Source organism: Phaethon aethereus (assembly GCF_964289735.1).
Source record: "Phaethon aethereus genome assembly, chromosome: 11".
Lineage (NCBI taxonomy): Eukaryota > Metazoa > Chordata > Aves > Phaethontiformes > Phaethontidae > Phaethon > Phaethon aethereus.
Genome location: NC_138587.1, coordinates 13,386,662 through 13,408,742, shown reverse-complemented (window position 1 = coordinate 13,408,742; position 22,081 = coordinate 13,386,662). Strand labels below are relative to the sequence as shown.

Sequence of the window (22,081 nt, the reverse complement as noted above, 5' to 3'; positions counted from 1 at the left end):
CCTTCAGTCAAAAGAAGGAAAAATAATTTTCATTTATATTGCTGAGTCTGTAGGAGCTTACGCACTGGCTCTAAATCTTGCCGAAGGCTGCTCTGCACCACTGTTTCCTGTTATGCAAGTCTTCAGCCAAAAGGTTGGCGCTTCACAGAGTAACAGTATTCACCCAAAGTTGTGTCTTAATATTGCCCCGTATAAGGTAGCACTGGATCAGTTCTCTTAGTATGTCAGGATTTGTACGCTTACTCTTTGGGGTATTTTGTAGTAATCCCAAGACCACTGGACATCATAGGTAGATATTAGAAATCTTCCATGGTGGTGGTGAAAATTTAATTCCAGAAGACCTCTTAATCCTACCTTACATGTAATATTATTAAATTGCTTTGTTTTAAATCATTCCCATGAAAGAGGAAAATGGTATTTCTTTGCAATACAGAATTTTTTTCCTGTGGTTTCTTATATGGTGTTTTTAATAGGCAAATAACCATTTCCCATGATTTCTGGGTTTACTTGGTGTGCAGCTTCATGAGGGCAGAGTTAAGGCTGCTGGGGTGACCTTGCTGTGCATTTCTGCAAGCTTTAGATATTTTGAAATGACATCTCACTTTTTCAATTACCTTTCTATATTACTATTACTTTATTATGGCAATATTCTGATGAGAGGAAAAAAAGAGACAGACAAACATATTAGGTTATTGGCAATCAATTTAGGAAAGCCATCTTCGAAGGAATACCCATGGGAGATTTATCAAACTGGAGTGATACTGTAATTCTTCCATCAATCACAGTTGCAGCTCCTTTAGTTATAATGCAGTATTTTTAGGGATCTGTAAAGTTGAGAGCCAAGAAAAATGAGAATAAAGGATAGAGAATGTGGCTTTGTTTTCTCATATCAAACAATTTCAGTTGGTAAAGCACATGATGTTCCAGCTATCCTCATCTCTCTTCCTGTAACATGTCATTTGCTGAGATCTTATTCTCTGTGGTTGCATTACATGGTCAGAGTCCAGAACAACTGCAATTTCATGTTCAAAAGTACATGTCAACTAATACCAGTTACAAAGGCATTTCCAGGATGCAAGGGCCACAAAAATGTATTTACTTCTCTCTTACGCTTTTTAACCATAGTGGCACTGACCCTCTTTTTCACTTGGACTTGCGGATGCTTCTTATGGGTAATGTGGCTGTCTTACATGAAGATAAGGAAGGTGAAATACTCATCCCTAACCCGCCAGCAGTTCCTAGTCCTTAGATTTGCTTGAGGACTGTCCTTCCAAGCTCTCTCTCTCCAGATGGTATAAACCCTCTACCTGTCCTGGCACATGGAGACCTCCAGCTCTTTGACCTTCTTTGAAGCCGTTGAATTTCCCACTCTCGAGTTATGTGTAAAGTCAGATCAAAGCAGAGAGAAAGTTGCAGCTCTAACAGCTTATTCATATTCCTTAGATGTTTCTAACGGAAAGTTCAGCTTTCTTTTTCAGCCCCGCTGCTACTTTGTGTGTGGTGAGCATTTCTGATGGGTTAGCAGGTCCCTCTCAGGCACCTACTGCTGCTTGTGCTCCCCACTAATTTTCTCACTGTTTTCTTTATTTAACAAAGCACTTATTTCTAAAATGTAGAAAATAGCTGAAGCAGAGATTTTTAAATGCATCAAATATTAGCTGGTTTTGTTTTGTTTTGTTTTCCAAGTGATTGCTACGTTGTTCTTGCAACTGTTAAAAGACCATTTTGTTGACGAGAACAGAAGGCTTTTATTTATTCATAGCATTGGGCAGGATTGATCTACACAGAAAGGTTAAAAAGGCCTAAACGTGGTCAAACTGGGAGGAGGGAAATGACTATGAAGGATGTCACCATTAATAAGAGCGAGGATTAGGGTGGCACTGCAAGTAAGAAGCAACAGCTCATGCAGACCAACATGAGGGACTGTTCCTGGAGAGCCGCGCTCCCTGATGACGTGATCAGGCAGGCTTTGGGGGATCTCCAGGGATGGAGTCAGGAAAGCCTTGGCAAGCGCTGTTCGGGGCTGGTCTACTCGCAGAACAGCATGACTCTTCCTTGGTGACTGTTAGCAAGGCTGGGTGTGGGCCCGCTTACCCGTAGCAACCTGTTCTCTTTCTGCTTCCTCCGATTGAGTCTACTTCACTAGAGCAGGAAGAGTTGAAACTGCTTTTCTGCAGAGGCATAGGAAAGAATGGCACTCATTGTTGGCATTTCCTTTGATAGAAGGCCTACAATGGGTTGTGGGCATTTTTATTTATTTTCTTATTCCAGTGAAGGGCTCCTGGCCTTCAGCATAATGCATGAACATTGTTGGGAAATAAAATCTTCCCTGTGCACTACTGGAAATAACCACAGGTACGGACACATTAGTGTTTGCGAGTGCACAATGAGTGTTGTCCCCATGAATCCTGTTCCCACTCATGCCCCCCGCAGCAGGAGGAACCTCACACAGAACTGGGATGTGCTTGCACACGAAGCTGCACCAGCGGAGCCACCCCAGCGGCCATGCTCTGAGCGGTTGGACTGCTACTGATGCGCTCATCCTTAGACAGATGCTCTCCTTGGCTCGGAAAGAGAATATGGCACTCGCTGTGTACCTGTATTAGCACATCCTCTTTTGGGCTTTTTCTGAAGTGATGAAAGTTGTTCTCCCAGCAGAAATTCATAGTGCTGCCCAGCCCCATGCATAAATACAGGTCCTGAACCTGCTGTACGCTGTAGGCAGAGCTCCCAGAGTAGGGTAGCATGGCTGGCAGGCAGAGACATCTGCAGTCGTACAAAACGAGAGTGTTTCCCACACACAAGTGTCATGGGGGAGTGGAAAATGCTGTTACAGTTCACAGGCTGGAATGGTGAGTGCAAGGGCAGGAGGAGAGTCAGAGCCCAGCTGCCAGGTTGAGTTCCCCTCTCTCCCTTTGTATTTCCTCTGCATAACCCCCACTCTTCAAGAGTCAGGAAAACTCTGTCTTTTAATATTTTTACTAACGGTTCCAATCTGAAGACTCTTAGCCCGTTCATGTTTGTCACATGAGGACCGCTGCGGGGGCATTTACTGCTGACAGTTCATTAGAATTGCCAAGCAAAGAAGGAAGTTCTTTCAGACCTTCAGATTAAACTTTGCAAGTACATTTCCTGGTGGGAAATTAGCCCTTTTGTTCTTCAAGTTACCTCAACTTGTCTGTCTTTCAGCCTTTTATGATACTCCGTTTGGAGTGGAGAGAGAACTGCTAAGGGGTGATTAATCTGTCCCACCGTGATACAAGTGTACGGACATAAATCTTTGTGCATATAGCTCTGAAAAATACTAGACTGAAAGCTCATGACAGAGCAAAACCAAGGGGAATAGAAGGGAACACTTAAATGATTCTTTGACCCTTGATCCATGTTAAGTGTCATATGGACCCATGAGCCCTGTCTGGAATTCATCCATTCTCCCCTTTTAACCCGGGGGAAGATTGAGTCGTAAACACAGCTAGAACATCAAAAGCACGCAGTGATGCCTGCTGCACAGGACGTGGGCAGAGATGGAAACCGATGGGATATACCAGAGAAGAGTCATACTGGTCTGCCCCACCTCTCATGTTCTGTCTTGTACGCGTCCTCTTAGCAGGCGGATCCCAGAGGAGATGGCTCTTTGGCCTGGCTGGCACTGCCGGCACCTTTTTATCCCTGTTTTGACTCCGTATTCAGTACAGTCCCAAGCCAGCCTAGCTCTCCCTAGCCTTTCCTTCTCCAGATGTTGAACGAAGCTAGCAGTCAGGCTTATCTGCCTTCCAGGGCAGCGGTGAGGAATGCTTAGCATGTGCAGGGCACACAGGAGGTGAAACCACAGCGCGTAATTACAGGGTGAGAGTTCAGATACTGCAGTACACCATGTAATTCCTCAAGCAGTGAGAAAACTGTAAGAACCTGGAGCAAAGCCCTCCTATAAAACAAACAGCTAATGAGTAAACTTCTAAGTCTGTTTCGGTTGTGGGGATGCTCATGGAAAGCGGGGCTACAGTGCGCACTTCTCCCAACACAGGCGTGAATTGCGAACTTGAAGACCAAAAAGCAAGATTAACTCCAGACGAACAGGGAGACTAGCCTGCCCGACACCGATGAGCTCCAGCCAAAGTGAAACCAGTCTCTTCTCACCTCCAGCTCTTCTGGAGTGATGACTGGTCTTGTAGCGTTGGGTCTCAAAGCAGCAGTGACATCTTGCTAAGGACAACAGGTCAACAGTTTGAGCCTCTTTCTTTGAAATTATAGGCAAGACGATTCATACTGCTAAGATACAACTTACCACATGCATTGGACAAGCTCTTGAACACACTCTTTTAACTGGATAGTGTATTTTCTCTTGCTTTCTCCCATATTGCTGCATGGAGTTGGGTTCTGTTGGTGGTTGTGAGATGGTACCTCTCAGAGGGGACACAGCTTGTGTAGGAGGAAGTGGTCTGGATACACGTCCTACAACACAACGATGCTGAAATGTGCCTGTAAGTGTTTCTGAACACAGTGTAGCCCAAGGGGAGTATCCTGTGGCACAACAGGCAATTGTAAGTACTTAGAGATGGGTTTTATTAAACAGAAGTATGCACACTATTATTGTTGTTTTTGAGAAGCTCATTATGGACTTCTGCAGCCCAGTCTTGCTCTGGCGAAGTCATCTCAGCAGTGATTCTGTCACTTGAGCGCTCGCCCTTCATTCACGCTGGGATTGTACAGTCCCGAATCTCTGCCTGCGCCACATGGCATCTTTCAGGGTAGTAAGCGTTGTTTCCGTTTGAGGAGAGCAGCTACACAGCAGCGAAAAAACACTAGGTGAATCATGAAAGTAAATACCTACAGTGCCTCACGCTCTAGAGGAAGCCCCAAGCTGGGATGTGGAAGTGCAAGTGCGGCTTGTATTTTGTTTGTCTTTTGAAGGTAGATGAAACAATGCTGTCAAGCCAGGAAGCAGCTAGACCACAGCAGACTAAAAATAAAGAGACAGCAAGGCTGCACACCGCTGGTGTATCTGGCAGCGCACACATAAGCCGCCGGGGAGTGTTTTGCTTAAAAAGGGATTTTGCTTAGGAAAGGGGCAGGGGATACTCAGAGGTGTTTCCCCTCCACTCCACTCAGGGGATGAGACTTTCTTTGTTTCATGGACTTTCCAAGAGTAAGACTGGAGCCATGCTGATGTAAAAGTGGGGAAAACATGGTATTGCACCTATCTTTTAGGCAAGGGGGTTCAGAAATTGTGAGGACTGGGTACACCTTTAGCACAGACACATAGAAGCAAGAGCACCTGAAATCAGACATGTAGTGTCATCTAATGTGTGCTATGGAAACATGCCAAACCAAACCAGGGCAAACACATCTATTTGCTTATATCAGACCAATTATTTTTTTTCAAGTCAGATTTAATTGTGGTGTAATCAGTGATACAAGACAGGTAGATAAGTTCTGTGCTATAAGCGAGAGCAGGATGCAGGCATTGTTTGGATGGGGAATAAGGCAATGAAGGTGTTCCTTCATCAGTGCCCCTGTATGTGGACATCACTAGATGATAATGTTGGGGTGCAGTAAAGATTGCAAAAGAATGGTTATGGTTTCCTCAGTTCCCCCAATTACTCTGCTCCTTCCAACTGCTCAACCGTTTCCTCACTGCTGTAGATCCACCCTACTACAATGGATTATTGAATAAACAACAACATATCATCCAGTCGAACAGGATCTTTGGCTCGGGTCCTGGCTGAGCGGAGCTTGTTCTTCACGCAGCAGAGCTCTGGTCTGAGCTCTGAGTGAAGCGGGGCTGGGACACCCTTTACTCCAGCCTTGCCCCGTCCACCTTCTGGCACAAGCTGTTCTCTTTCCTCGCTCCATCAGGTGGTGAGAAGAAGGTGCCGTAGAGCCAGCTCCCCGGCTTTGCTGCAAGCCCACTTATGAGGGAATCCCTTTCGGGGCACGCTGGGATGTGAGGAGCTGGCTTTTTAATCGGAAAGAAATGGGCCGTGCAATCCGCCCTAGTTCTCCTAATTATTCATTGCTTACTAATGAGCAGAGGGAGAAATGTCAGTGGGTCATTCCATGAGATAGTACATCTTCTCCGCAGCTGCTGCTTGAACAAAGCCTCGCTGTTGGCCTTCACACAAGGAGGCGTGAGGCTGTAACAACGGGCCCCAGTGAGAGGGGACACAGCGGTCGAAGGAACAGAGTGCTCCCTTTTGAGCACAACGACTTTGAGCGTGGAGCTGTCAGCACTGGCCACTTTCCAGACCGTGCTCCTCAACCTGCCACTGTTAACTGTTAACAGACAGACTGCATGACTGAGGAAAGACATGTCATTCATTCGGGAAACTTAAAAGGCTTCCTTCTTCCCATGAGGGTTGAGTCCTTCTGGCTTCCCTTCCATGATTTTGCCTCTCAGATGGGAGATACTCTCCCTGATAAAGAGGAGTGGGGCCACTAAATTTGTGTGGAATGCCGATAACGTTGGGACTAAGTGATAGGAATTTTGGATGAGCGGTCCTGATAATCAGGAATAAAACATTCTTTATTTAGACAAAGGGTTCACTTTGGTGAATAAGAGAAACTGAAGAGGAAATAGCCTTGACTGAACTAAGCTCATTTTGTTTTACAACTTGTTGTTTTGCTTCTGTTGTCTCAAAGATCTGTGCAATTGTCATCTGAACTCAGTCTTTACTTATAAATATTAATCCCCACATCAAGGGTCAAATTCTGCTTTCACAGCTGCTCAGGTAAATCCAGGATAACTCTGTCACCATGTCAGAAAGCAGGTTCAGGCATGTGACTTGTAGCTGCGTTTCCTGTTAGTGAAGGAGGGTTGGCAACCTCGTGTAATGTTTTCAACAGCTTACTTGCTCTCCCATAACCAGCTTTGCCAGCTGTAGGCATATGTCTGCATGCAAGATGGTTGAGGGTGGAAGGGCAAGGACCAGATGGTTATTAAAGAGCTAAGCCTGAGAGAACAGATCATTTCATGCTGCTAGCTATGTCTATTATCTGGGGCTACTGGACAGACATCAAACTTGCTTCAGACTTTGTTCCAGGGGTCATTTCCTTTACTGACTTCCATGGCAGGACATTAGTTCATATCAGCAAGGACTTTGGCCTCAAGAAGCGTCAGAGGAATCTATTCTTAACAGGAAAAAAGTAATAAATAGATGTTGCCTATACTATAAGTGGACCTTTTTCATTACTGGTGTGGATGACGGGATGGAGAGCACGTTCAGTAGTTTACAGGGGTACCAAATTGTGGAAAGGGAGCATATGCTGGAAGGCTGCTATTCACAGGGACCCTGACAGGCTGAAGAAAGTCTGACTGGCAGGGACCTCATGAAGTTTCAACAAAGGTGCTCGTGAAGCTCTGCATCTGCGGTGGAGTAACCCCATTCAGCATTAAAGGTTGGGCACTGAATGAATAGCAAGCTTTGCAGGAAAGGACCTGGGGGTCCTTGCAGACATGTTGAACATGGGTCAACAGTATGACCTTGTAGTGAAGAAGGCCACCATATACTGAGCTGTATTGGAAAGCTTATAGCCAGCAGCTCAAGAGAAGTGATTATTCCCTTCCATTCAGCATTTTTGAGACCACATCTGAAGCGCCCGGTCCAATTTGCTCCCCAGTAAAAGGAAAACATTGACATACTGGAGCAAGGCCAGAGGAGGGCTGTCAAAGCAATTAGGGTACTGGAGAACAAGATGTACGAGGAGAGGCTGATATAACTGGGTTTATTTAGCCTTGGAAAAGAAGGCTAAGAGGGGATCTTATTGCTGTCTACAAGTCCCCAGTGGAAGGGTGTGGAGACAGCAGAGCCAGATTCTTCTTGGAGGTGCATGGTGATGGGATGAGAGGGAACCAACACAAGTCACGCTATGAGAAAGCCCAATTACGTACAAGGAAAAATGTTTTCACCCTGAGGGTGGTCAAATGCTGGAGCAGGACCCAGGGAAGTGGGGAAATCTCTAGCCTTGGAGATATTCAAAGCTCAATTCAGCAAGGTCCAAACAACTGATTGAATGAATTCCCTGATTGAATGGGAAACACTTTGAGTAGAGGCTTGAGCTAGACAATCTCCATATGTCCCTTGCAGCCTCAGTTATTCTTTGTGAACTAAAGAGCATCCTAACTGCTAGCATTTGGGATGTTGCTTCCAAAATGGAAGCACAGAAGGTTTTGAAATGGGTGAAGAAATGACCCTCTTAAAAGCAGGCTTTAGTGGTATCTACAGTTAGGAACAGCTTCATATTCAGGGAGATACTTTTTGATGTCTTTGTGCAATGAGAAAAAGGAAGCATGTTTATTTTCACCTTTCCAAAGACAATTTTTCCATAGCAACAGCATTTCATTAACGTGACTAGCTTTCCTATTGTTTATTTGTCAGATGTGTCTAATTCAGAGGAGGTTGTTTCAGAAGCTAATTACTGATGATTCCTCACCTATGAATGTATCTTCATACAGATGCGCAGTTTGTCATCCTGTTGAGTTACAAACGCCTGTTCCAAGTTACTGAACACCATTTGAAAAGTACGGAAGAAAATATATTTTGTGTATATAACTCCTTTTGGATTAAAACATTATCTGTTTTCTTTCAATTCCTTTTTAGATAGATAACAGGAGTCAAAGGAGCACAGTCTGTCTCAGGTTAGTGTCTAGATCGGTACTAGCCTGGAGGAACAGGCTTATTAAGCAATGCGGTATTCAAAGAGAGCTCTTATTCGCACCAAACAAAGGCAAATGACAGGCAGCTTTACAACGAGAAGTAAAACGTATAGCCAGTCAATAAACGGCGTAAAACTGCCATTTCATCTTCATTTTTAATGCACTTTGTGCCCTACCTACATTGGAAACTACTGAACAAAATTGCTCTTGCTGAACTGCCCAGCTATGGTATCGTGGGAAATTATTCACTAAAGCAAGCAAAATTTCTCAAAACTTCGAATGCGTGAATTGATTTTCCTTATAACATAAGTAGCAGCTTGAAGTCATGGGAGGCTCACTTAAGCTGCATGCATTTGTGTGTTTTGATCAGAACTGTGGCCGTCTCATTCTGTTTTTCACCAATAGTTGCTATTAGCAGATTCCCTGGGCCAAACCTACTGCGCCGTGTTTCTTACCGCGGTGTAAAGCGCCAGGAGCTGAGAGGGGATGTAAGCCAACACCAGGCTCCTGGCGAGTGAGGCATCAGTCCCCCCACAGTTTCACAGCCCTTTCGGGGCTCGTGCTCTTAGATCAGGTTGAGGGTTGGGGCCAGAGTCATGCTTGCCAATATAAAGATGCAGAAGCAGCCCGTATACTGCTTTTTATACTTCGTAGTTCTATTGTTTGTTGTTTGATTGTTTATTTGCTCATTCATAAAGTGTGGCGTGTTGTTGTAGAGCTGGTATACCTGATTCAAATTGGTGGACTTCCTCCAAAAATCACTAGCCCCTTTGATTTCCCTGGGAGTAGCTCTATTTGTTACAGACCGTGAGCCTTTTTAAGCATCTGTCTCACAAGTCCTAAAACTAAGGGACATCTTTCATATTAAAAAAGATGCAGGGACTTTTTTAAAAACCAAAATGTTCTCTAGCAGTGACTGCAAACATGATATTGAATATTGCATCAACAAGCCCCAGAAGCAAAACAGAGAATGAACAAAGGCAAAATTCATCCTTTTTTGATTCGCATATTCAGATTCTTCCCTTTTTAATCAGTCTGAGTGTCGCAGACAAGCATATTTGGTTACAGTGTCTGGTGTTTTCAGTTAATCATGTTCTTCCTATTGTACATTCATTTTGAATGTGAAACAGGACATTTCCTTGTTTATCAAAACATACTCTTATTAGGAGCACAGGCAGGAAGACACTCCCTGGGTTATCTAGTCTTTTGTTCCTGCAAATAACATCCCTGAGTCTTTTTCACAAACGGTCAAAGCTCAGTTTTTAACCAAGTTTGGTTGCTCGCAAACACCGTTCCAGCTGAGCAGGCTGTTCCAGGCTCTTGCTCCTCTCAGAAACGTCTCAGTTTTTGTCCCAGTGTATTTCTGCCCACTTCAGGGCTGTATTTTTCAGTGCCAATATTTTTGTCTCCTCCATCTACTAGTTACCCACAACAGGTTGGTAAAGAGCACTTCTCTCTTCCGGTCTCACACCTTGTCCCCAGAGTCTGGCAGAGCGTTAACATTAACTGAGGTCTCTCTCTTACATACCAAGTAACCCTTGGACCTTTCCTGGAGCTGCCTCTCCTTTCCCTTGGAGACATCAGGCAGATCTCGTACGTGCCAGATGCCCTCAGCTCCTTCAGGGGTAGTGCTGATGTGTGCACTCCCAGCTCCGCACTGCAGCTTCTCTTTAATTTCAGAATGCGTTTAATTTAAAGCCACGTTTATAATGTGATTCTTAGGTGATTAATTGCTTGAGCTCCACGTCCCTATACACAGAATACATGCTTGCACCCTCTGAAGGTGGTAGCTAAATGTTACTAACTTCAGTGGGGCCAGGATTTGACTCGAGGGTTTTAAGGTTGTTTTTCTTATTTTAGTAAGAAGCTAACATGTCTTGGACTGTTATTTTAGAGAAGGAAAGATCATTTTAGCTGATAAAGGGGTGTACAGGGAACGATGAGCGTCATGGTTGGTGATTTGGAAAAATTATTTCAGAATTTAAAAAAAGTAATCGTCATAATTGAAAGCCTCTGGCAGTGTGATCCTCTTTGTTTCCAAGACCATTAGTAAAGTAAAGCAGAACATCTGGTTAGCCTCCGTTTCAGTCTCCAGCCCAGATGAGATTTTCCAGCATCACAGTAACATTCCTTTCAGCCTTGAGCATCTTCTTTCTTTACAAAAATAAAATGAGGATTGCAAAAGATCTCACAAAACCTATGGCTGGCTGGAAGAAATCTATCTGAAGGTGTGTGGAGCCCACTATGAAGTTTTCTGCGCATTCTGGTGGTCGGGGTGCCAGTTGCAGTGGCGGTGTTTCGGTTTCGTAATGAACTAAGACATTGAATGAGAGCTTGTCATCCCGTTTCTGTAAGCAACAGCCAGTCCTCAGGTGATAACGTATCTTGGTCTGTGCCAGCTGTGGCCAAATTTTAGTGACCTGAACTAGAAAAGCTTTTTTGCCTGGTATTCTGAAGACTTCCCCGGGTTTCACATAGCTTTAGGGCTGGCCTGCAGCCTGTGATGTTTCAATAGAGCAGCAATTTTAGTAGCCACGGGTATCTCCTGCAGGTAGTCCTTCCCACTAATCATATGATCGAACCTGTATGGTTCAGATCAGGATGTGGCTCATCACGTGTTGCGGCAGTAGGCTATGCAAGAAGGTGTTTGGAAACCCCCACTCAGCTCTGCTACAGATTCGTCGTTGATCTCAGGAAAAAAACTTCGTCTCACTATATTTAAGATTACTCAGGGCAAAATCCAAACATGATACCAACCCACTTCCAGAGAGCTTGCAGACAAAAAGCCATGAGCTGCAAGAGTGCAAAACTGTGAATGGCTCTTCACAGGCTGGGGGGAAGATTCAGCCAGTGAAGAGAGCAGCTTAGAATAAAATATCTCACCAATATTTAAAGTGATGATGCAGAAAAATAAGAAAGGTTAAATTGCAACTGTATAGTGTTTTCATATGTCTAAATGCTAAGCATTTGCTTTTGGAACTGCTAAGGAATGGGACGGTGGATGGAAAACAATCATATGTCAGATAATTACATGCAAGTTGAGTAGGTTGGTAGTTCCATGTCCTTTGACTGAATTTGTAATTTGGATTGCACCTGGAAGCTTGACCACTTCACAGACAGTGCAGAAAAGTTATTCTGTACCAGCTAAGCCTGTGCTTTACTCCACCCACCATCAGTATCGCCCCAGGAGTGGGAATAACCTGTTTTAACCACAGGGTGAGATTTCCTAGGGCATTAAAACAGATGCCGCAGAGCCTGTCCTGCGGCACTTGGGGGTTGATTTCTCTGAAGATACCGTCTGCACATTCATGGGGGAAGCTGTTATACCCACAGCATCTCTAATGTTGGGATTTATTCAGGGCTTGGCAATACTCTCCAATTTGAGGATCCTTGTTTAGCTTCAAAAATTTAAAAAAAAAGTGCTGAATTGTAGATAGTTCAAAGACTCTCAACCCCAATTGGGCTCTCAACCCCAATCCCTTAAAATTGACATTGTCCACACTGCATTTTTTTTCTGGTTCTGAATTTATCAAAGACAAAGTGTGCTGGGAGACCCTGGCAGTTTGTCTAATGCTAAGGAACAGGCAGCCTGATCCGCAGTGGTGCCAAGTTCACGCTCAGTTCGGCGGACGGCTGGGATCAGGGAGAGGAACCAGGCGGCTGTTCGCAACGGAGACTGCCCGATACGACCTGTTATTTCGATTACAGTCCTGTGCCTTTTCATGAACCCTGCACCTATCCTGCCCAGATTCTGAAGAAAGCTTTCTCTGAGCTTCAAATACACCCTCGCTGACTGATTGCAAAGTAGCTTGCACAGCCCGAAAGCAATATACAGGTCCGTAACCTTCAACAGCTCAACTCTTGTGCCTGTGCGTTGCTTACTGAAGTGCAGACCTGCCAGCTAGTATTCCCTGTCTGCCGCCAGCCAGCCACAGTTTGAAATGAGTAATAGAGCACAGAAAGCAATAACCAGCCTGTTTGATCCTGGCTTGTTTGGTAAATATGTATGTAGTGAGGATTTCGGAGTTGCAGGGAGAAGAGTTACAGAGAAGAGGGTACCAAGTGCTAAAATGCAGCTGAAACAATGACACTGAAATCAATCTCTACCAAGAAAAGACATCAGCTTTTGCTGCAAGCCGAATTTAGTAGAGCTATTTTCTGCCATGCTACTTTCCCTGTGCACCATCTAAATACCACCCAGCCCTGAGCCAACTGGCAGCCGTGGGACTCTGCTCTGGCACACGGGGCAGGATTGTGCCCCCCCGGAAGGGTCCCTGCCAGACCTGCTTAATCAGAAGGTTTTTTCTTAATTGTGTTGCTCCCGGTCAGGTCTGGTAGGGTTTGAGTGAGCCATAGCTCTGTGCGGATGTACCCTGTTAAAAAAAAAAACAACAAAAAAAAGGCTACCCTTATTTCAAATATCCACCTGCTGCTCGCCCACTGAGCTTGTGCAAAGTGGGTATAAAAAGCTGTCAGCGCTGGAAGTGGTATTTCCTTCGTGCCGTGTCGGGAACGGGGACAAAGGCAGTCTAATGAGAGTGGCACTGCCATGTGGCAATGGGAAGGAGCGAAGCAAAAAGCGAAAATCTCTTTGACTCTGTGGGAAAGCTCCCTTCGGACAGGTTGATTGAGAACTGGAAGTGCAGCCCGTGGGGAGAGCTGACCCTGAATGCAGGAGTTTGGGAGCTCTGTTTTGCAAATGACCTTTTGGCAGATTAATTGATAAAACACTTTGCCTGTGTCTTAGAACATGATTCCCACTTTTCAGAAGCATTATTATTATTCATTTGCCGATTGCTGAAAATATTATATAACCAAAAAATCCGTGCCAAGATTGCTTTGAAATAGGGAAATGCTGTGTTCTGGCGCCAAGAATCTCAGACTAAACAGAACCCACTGGGAGCCGTTGCTCTAGATGGGAACTCGTGTTTATTTTAACATGTAAATAAATTGGATGAAAAATGGCTCTTTTAAATTCTTTTTTTTTGTTATTGATGTGTGTTCCCAATGGGTGGTCTGCATGGAGGGGAAGCTTTTGAAGATAGCTTGAAAGGAGGTTGTGTCTGTCCCCCAAGACATTAGTCAACAGCATGGAGGGAGTTGCTACATGATCCAGCTTTCATCTTCTTTTCTTCTTGATGCCTAATCTACTGTTAGCAGGGAAGAATTAGGACTGTCTTTCCCAAGATGAATCGATTCGATTGTTTTCTCAAGCATAAAAATATTCGAGGCAGACGTATGGATTTTGCAAGGTAACTAAGCTCACTTGGTGCTGCTGCAGTGTGCTGGGCAAGGCTCCCTGCTCAGAGATCAAGAGGTGGGTCATTAACTTGCAGTGCTATTTGGAGGGGAACAATCAGGCGGGTTGTGCAAACTCTCAGGCAGGGCAAATGAAACCGTCTTTAAGCAAATAGAAGAGCAAGAAATGAATGGCCTTTGTTAAGAAAAAAATGGAAATGTTTTCTAGTTAAACAAGCTGTCATTTAGGACTTAATAGCATGTGCGTGTTGGAGAGCCAACCCACATGCCAGCCGTGCTTTGGAATAAATGGGCAGGGAAGGGGAAGGGGAGTGTGCAGTTCCACTCCAGCGCCGGCTCTTTCATTGAAAGCCCTGACATTTTGAATTGGTGCCCCAGCTGTTTTAAAGCTGGAATTTGGATCAAAAAGTAAATGCAAGTGGACTTTCATCTTTGTTTTCATATGGGAAAAAATAAAGTTTGCACCTTTTTTTTTTTATTTTATGGTGCTAAAGCAAGAGAAGAAAATTATATGTATGTTTTTAAAGCTAAATTAAAATAGCAGGGAGATCATACTTGGCTGATCTCCTCTTCCAATGAGTGTGAAACTTTAGCTACCAGTGGTATCTTAAGTCATACATGGAGAGCAGAAAAGAGACTCTTCTCTGTTCTTAAAAGATCAGCAGCATATGGGTCAAGTGAACTAGTGAGACCCTGGATTAAGTCCAGCAAAGACCATACAATTTTTTCTGCAGTATCTGAGCGCTGATACTGGTTCTATGTCATGCCAGAATAAGTCTTTGAAGACCAACTCTGATGTTAAATAAAGTCACCTCAGCTATACCTCAGGAAATTATCTGTTCCTCATGAAAGGGCAAAATCTCAGTACAAGACTGGAAGAATAACAGTTAAAAGTTATTACAGGGCCTTAAATAAAATCACTTAGTGCCACATTATAAGACTCCTTGGAGGCACCATAAGTTGTGCCCCACTGATTATATATCTTAGATTTGTATTATGATTTTCATCCCATGGGAAAAGAGATTAGGTAGGCATCATTTCACCCATCACCAAAAGAAAGTCTTCTGCAGAGGAACTCAACAGCTGCTCAACCATCTATGTCAGCTTTGTGCAGCGTTTTCAAATCATTGATCTCAGCAGCCTGGTAGAGAAGGGCATTTCCCTTCAGCTGACTTCTACTGTAGTATCCTTGAGGGCTGGCTTGAGAGGTGGCATTGCAGAAGGGGCCGAGGAAGAAAGTGGACTACTGTTGTGTATGAGCTTTGTGGAAAAGGAACTGGGCTCCGTATTCCTCTTTCACGGGCCTTAACTTCCGCCAGCCGTGCCACAGCAGCATGCTGATTTTGTGACAGGAGTGGCAAAGCTACCCTAATCCCAGCGGCATGGGCAGTGACTATGGTATGTGCAGGTTTTCACACTGTCTTGGTCCCTTTCATTACGCGACGTCCCAGGGGACACTCGTATTTCTACTCTGGCCACAGTGACTGCTGTTTGTAAACGCAGCCTATGAAGAACACATTATTTTGCAACACAAACACTCAGATTTTTTTTCCGGCATGTTTTCATGAGCAACATGATGTTCCAGGAAGACTTTTAAAGAACTGTAATTCAGAGCCAAAATCACCAGCGGCCTAAGAAATGGGCAAGTCTTCTAAAGCCAAAAGAACCGTGCGTGTATCCATTAGGATTGAATTGGCTCTTACAATGACAGAAACAGTTTGCCTTGTCGGACAGAATTAACGACTGCTCTGATATGTACCAGGTCATTTTGTTTGTAATCTCTGGAGTACAGAAATTTTAAATGGCCTCAGCAAGATGACTAGTTCTCTGCTCCCCAGCAATAAGGCACAAATAACTTTAGTACAGAAGACTGCCTGTTTCTTTTTTTTTTTCCCTAACCAAGACAACAAACAATATAAGTCTGTGTGTGCACTATTCTAAAAATATCTCAGCTCTGCAAATGTGTCTCTGATGTGGGAGTAGAAGGCTTTCAGTTTGCTGCACTCTTTGTGTGAGGCAAGTGAATAAAAACTATCCAGCAAATGCTGAAAGAAAAATGATTTTCCTAACCTTGAGGAGTAGGGAAGCTGTTGGATTTGTGTGTTCGGGACAAGACTCCATTTTGGTAAGAGATAGGCAGAATCCATCTGTAATTCTTAGATAGATGCTCCATACATCAAAAACCCAGAGTGGAGAGATACTTCTGTTTGGTACCGTATCTAACAGTTTTATAATGTGCCTATTGTCACGGAAAACCCAGTGTACTCACTGTATCTACACATGTGGTGCGAAAGAAGAGATGCTGAGGACTACCCAGAGAGAGAAGAATGGACAACAGTTACTAAGGATAAATGTGTGTTGAGCTATATTTCAGATCCCCAAGGAACATAAAGATGGAACCAGCGGCGAGGGTGAACCCTCTCCTTTTGGTTCCTATTGCTTCCCATCTGATGTGGAAGTAGTCCTCCTAGAGACGCCTTAGACTATAAGCTTGTATCAAATATTGACAGTGTAAAGCTTGCCAACACTGCAGAGCAGGTTTACTCTGCACTGTGCCCCACGGTCCTGTCTGCTGGCGGTCCGGATCACGGGCTTAGCTGGAGCACTCCACAGCTCCCTTCCAGCCTAAGCACAGCTTTTTCTTCTTGTGGAAACCAGAGCTGTGGGAGAGGATGAGAGAGATGGTGCACAGTCAGACGGACATTGCAAAGCTCACCTCCAAGGTTTAGTTGCAAAATACACTGCAGCTGACCAAGGTGACCACTTGATCGGAGCCAAGGTAGCATGGCAAATCCTAGGACAGCTTACCCTGCTTCTCCTAGCTCAGGTGTCTGTCCTGTCTTTGCTCTCCATCTGCGTGCAAAACGAAGAGTACATACGTATGGAGGGCAGACATGCCCTCCATGCATCAGACTTGGTGAGGTTGGGGAATGGAAAAAGATGGGGGAAGAAAAACTGAACAGGCTCCCTTGCCGTGACAAGTGTGTTCACAGGGCAAGGAAGCCTCTTTGTTGAGTAGGAATCTGCGCGGTGCACTCGGAGGTGCTTCCTGTGTGTATTTGTTCTGCCAGTGGAACATTTGCTTTAGTGTTACTGACAATACAGGCATAGTCCGTTGACTTTTCCAGATGTTGATTGTCCTGCTTTGAAGCTTCTTCCTGTTGTTTTAGTAGTTTGTGTATCTGAATGGTGGATTAGATGTACTGCTTGTTAGACAGATAATTAAACATTGGGAGCTTTGAAATCCGGTATGTTTAATTAATGAGCTTTGCTCACTTGGTGAAAAGGATGTGTACTTGATTCATTACAAAACAAGTATATTTTTTTCCGTAGTGAACTGTTGTGACAATTTGAAGTGTTTACTAGTTCATTAATTTTTTTTTCATTAAACCTTAAAAAAACACCCAAGCAGAAAATCAGGGCTTCACACAACATTTGCTATGTAAACCCATTATTAGTGTCGTCTTGTGTATTGTCTCACCCACATTCTCCATCTATGTGCTTTCTCCCATCTCCTCCTCTGCAAAACTGTGCTGCCTTACAGTCTGGAATTAGAGTTAATTATTACTTTCAGAGCTTGCAGTACCTTGGGCCAAGGTCTGTGATGATGCCCTGTGGTGCTGGGTGCTGTACACGTGCAAAAAAAAGCAGTCCTTGCTCAGACGAATTTCAATAGATCTCATAAATACAGGCATCAGCCGTGATGCCTTATGACACCACTTAATTATCTGCTGCACTGACTTCCAAAACTGGAACACTGCTGAAAACTGTGTCTGCTTTGTCTTGTGCTTGTAAGTCTAAGCTTTTCCTCCGAGTCTGAATGCGTTTCATACAGGACAGAGAGGAAAGCAGAGCCAGACAAGGGTTGCTGTCTCCCAGTCTATGGGGGTTGGATATTAAAACGAGCTACTGCAGTGGTCCCTTCCCGTAACAGTGGGGTTGCGGGACAGGCTGTGGACCACCACAGTGAGGGCCCCACCTGAGCAAGCTGCCACAAGCTCAGGAAGATTGCGGGAGAGGGATTGGGTTGGCACAGTTGCACCTTGCGCACCAGAAGAGCCATCCAAATTTCTGTCACCGGCGTCTCCCGCAGGCTCGAGACCCAGCATTGCTGCTTCGTGTGGGCCACCTGCCGCGTGAAAGCATCTGTGAGGTCTTTTAATTATGGGGTTTTTTTTCCTGACCCAGACAGTTTAGCAGCAGGGAGGACATACATACTATTTTCAGGTCTCTCTCCAGCAGCATCACCTGCTGGGGGGTGAGAGCAAAAAAGGATGGGGGGTAGTGGGCTCACCTTCCCACGTGCTGCAGTGTCCAGCACCAGTGAGGAGCCCATCTTGTCTCCAATTTAGGGCAGAAAACAGAGGCAGAGGCCTTCAGAAATAAAACAAATCTTTCAGAAAGCTAATATATAATTTACATACTACTCATAGAAATACCTCCTTTTCCAAAAGGCATTTAGGCATTTGCTTCAAATGGACTTGTCAGATTCCAGTAAGCTAATTGATGAAGGAGGCAGTGAAAGAAGACGGTCTTCAGCCTGCATTTGGTGTGGGCTTTAACAAAAATCCTTCCTTCGCACACCGCTGCCTGCGCTGTAACGTGCCGCTGCCTGCTGCTACTGCGGAGCCAGCGCTGAAGCAGCAAAACCACCTTTTCTGATCTCCAACAGCTCCTTTGGGAATTGAGTCGCACCCATGCTCCAGCTTATTAAATCAGGCACCACAGTACCGAGCCTTGCCAGCGTCCCCTCCGGTGTAATTAAGAAGCGTCCCTTCGATGCGGGACCCTGCAGTGCAGCAGCGGCTCCTCGGCTGCGGCTGGTGAACCATTGACTTCGCAGTGGTGGCAGTTCTCACCTTCAGCTACTTCTGCAAACTCCCGGCGCTCCTGTGGTAGTGCCACTGCAATTCAAAACGTATTTATGCTCAGCGAGCGGTAAGGCTGGAGTGCCTGACCATCTCCTAATCCTCCCTGTTCTTGGTTCTCCCACTTCTAAGTCTTGGCGTTAGGTATCTTCCGAGGAAAACAACGACGCAGTGTGATGGATTCGGAGGCAGGAGTCAAGCCCTGCATTCCTCCTGATAGTTTTCCCCACCAGTTGGTTAGAGAGAGTGTGTCACCCCATAGATGCCTGTGATGGTGTCCTCACTGCACTAAAAATGGATCCAAACCATACCCTTTCCCCTAAAGTTGGAAACCTCAAAATACGTGAAAAGTCAAGATCCAGATTCTGCCTGTAGAGTTACTGCTCCCCAGGCAGATTTCTTACGTGTTCTCTCTGTTTTATGGCTTTTCCATAATAAATAGGGAGCAAAGGCTGAAAAAACAACGTAGCCTATAATTCCTGCTCTCCCATGACTGTAAGCTTTAAGGAACACAACTGAAATCGGTAAATTTACAGCAGCATAGCTGCTGTCATAGCAGAATTCAACATCTGACCCTGTATTTTCCCTGTCACCTCATCTTCCACAGCAAAACGTTCCTGCTGAAGCTCTGAGGAGCAACTCAGTCCACACCTGAGCATGCAGGGTCGGGCTGTGCCTTTGTCAGGAGGGTTTGGCATTAGGAAAGAGAAATAAATATGTATAGTGTGTAGCTTATATAAAAGTTGGTGCTTAGAATGAAAATCGTGCAAATGGATATCTGAGGGCGGACAAGGTGTGCTGCTGCGGTCTGTCCCCGCAGTGCCGCGGAGGGCTGGGTGCTAATGCACCCTGGGGTGTGCGGGCGCAGGCGCTGCCGGTGGAGACCCAGCGCGGCTCCCCTTCCTCGTCTGAATGAATCTGCCCAGCAAGCCCAGGGCTGGGGTGCTCGCTTCTTCAGGCAGTTCCCATCTGGCCTTTCTCCTTCAGCGAAGGCAGCGTCAAGTTGCGCAGTGTTTTTTATTTACATTTTTTTCAGCGTATCTCCAGTCTGACCAGGATGTAATGTTTTTTGAGGCATGTGAGGCAATGTCAGCTGAAGAGTCTGGCTGCTTTGGAGTGGTTTTCGAAAGCAAGCCCCTCAGCACAAGGGAATATGGGATTTGAGGAATGGAGGGACTTGTAGAAGTATGGCATTGCAGGGCCACAGGCTCCTGCATACCTGTGTGGTGCTAACACACTCCCCAGAGCCCTCACACCCCCAAATATTTCATTGCCAAACACTCAGTTTTGTCTTCCTTTGCAACCAGTCAGTATTCTTCCCTCCAGAGAGGTGTGCAGCTTTGGAGGATCTAGAATCATAGGTGAAATCGTGCTCTGAGGTCAGGCTTTCCGACAGGATTGACTGATCACGAGTTACTGTTCTTGTCTCTACGGTGGCGGAGCTGCACTCTGAGCAAGCTCCTGCAGCAAATACAGAGCGCAGAACTTCATAGCTCTTACATATTGGGCTAGATCATTGCAGCTTTTATTCAGACTTCGCTTGAGCGAAGTATGTTATTTTGCAGTGGTGTGTTTGGTTGGAAATGGAGGCTTAGACTTCCTAATTCTAGATTGACAATTTGAAAAAAAGTAGTTTGGATTCTCATTTTTCAAGACTCGCCTCCAGGAAAGGGTGCCCACAATTATCTCAGTACAAGCAACCTGAAATGGTCGGTCACTGAGCCACTGCAGATACATGATACTAGAAGTGAACCACACAAGTTAGATATGAAGACAGCCAGATACAAACCATATTTGACAGGTTTTGAAAACCAAGTGTGTCATGTGGATGTGCACTGGCAATCACAGCTCTTCACAAATGAGCATCTCATGGTCATAACCTCATATTGCCATGTTGAAACCAGGGGCCCCGGGGGAGTGTTGTGATGAGGGACTCATAGAGCTGTGATTCTCGTGACACTTCCCTGTTGTCTTCCTTGGGTGTTGCGTCACTTGGGTGAGGAGCAGCCTCTGGTTTCAGTTCCTGGGTGCAGGCGGTTCCCCTCCTCTTACACCCACTGTCTTTCCATTGTGGAACCATGACATCAGATTCATCCCCAGCAAAACCCAAAGCTTTACATCAAGGATGAACCTGACCTTTCATTCTTAATAGCTGTAAAGGCAAAAGATCAGAGAAAAACATGTCAATATTCTTGACTGTATTAGTGTTTGGTTGTGCACATATCTTTCATCTAATGGAAGAGGTCTTAGGTCCTCAGCCTGAAGCTTTCTCAGCTGGGTGATTCAAATTTGCAATAAACTCATTCTCTGGTGGAGTAAGTTTGGTTTCTTGGAGGGAAGAGAGAAAAATAGTAACATAAAAGAAGGCAACATAGCAATGTCATCTGGCTAACCTTGCACAAGGGGCAGCAATAGTATCAAAGCAAAGACTTGCATGGCCTTCCTTTACCAGACATGCAAACAAGCTGCTCCTCAAGCATAGCTCTGTGCCATCTGAGTGGGGAGCAGTAGTTTAGTAGTTAAAAGCGGGGTTCAAATGTGGGTTCATTAAGGTATTAGTGAAAACCCCTAAACCCTGCAGAAATCAAATGAAATGCTTGTCACAGCTATTGCATGGGTATTTCTTGGCTTCCATAATCATAACTCTGACTGTTACGAGCAGTATCATTGTTATGTGGTAGGATTTTCTCCACGCTGTGGACCAAGGAGGCTTTCCAGAGCTGCCTCTGTCTCATCCAAAAATAGAGCAAAGCCTCACAGCTCCACAGCAGGGAGTCGTGGCCCATATACGGACCTGGGCCACGGGGGACGGCTATTTCTGCTTGCTCAGCTGTCTTACACAGACACTGTGGACAAAGAGATACTAGAAGCAAGTGCAAGCAGCACCACAGAAAAAAGAAGTGGAAGTGCAGAGCTCTGCTAAGAGAAAATGTTCCTCTCTCTGGACTGTTCAACTGACATTAACCTGCTAAATTTGAAGTTTAAATAATAGGTAGATAGCACATTTGCGGTCCACAAAGTGAGTGGACTGGACGTGTACAAAAGTTGTGGAAATTTCGCTTTCCATCTGTAATAAAAATCAGCTTAAAGTTAGATCCACTAACCACACACATGGCTTCACTTCTGTAGGTTATTGCACCTTGTATTTTAATTGGCTCTTCGATTTGTTTCTGGTCACTGACCCATGGAGGATGCTTGCTATATCATATTTTGGCAGGAATTGGAGTGTGTGCATGGAAAGCAGAACTGGTAATATGTTATTTATAATTGACCAGCATGACATCTATGGGTTTATCTGGCA

General features: G+C 45.0%; 1 protein-coding gene across 1 annotated transcript in view; it reads left to right on the top strand.

Annotated features, from left to right (window-relative positions):
- Nucleotides 1-22,081, top strand: part of MGLL (monoglyceride lipase) — a gene marked incomplete at its 3' end in the record, with an annotated part of 62,088 nt that overhangs the window by 23,007 nt on the left and 17,000 nt on the right. The gene's annotated exons all lie outside the window — the stretch shown is intronic.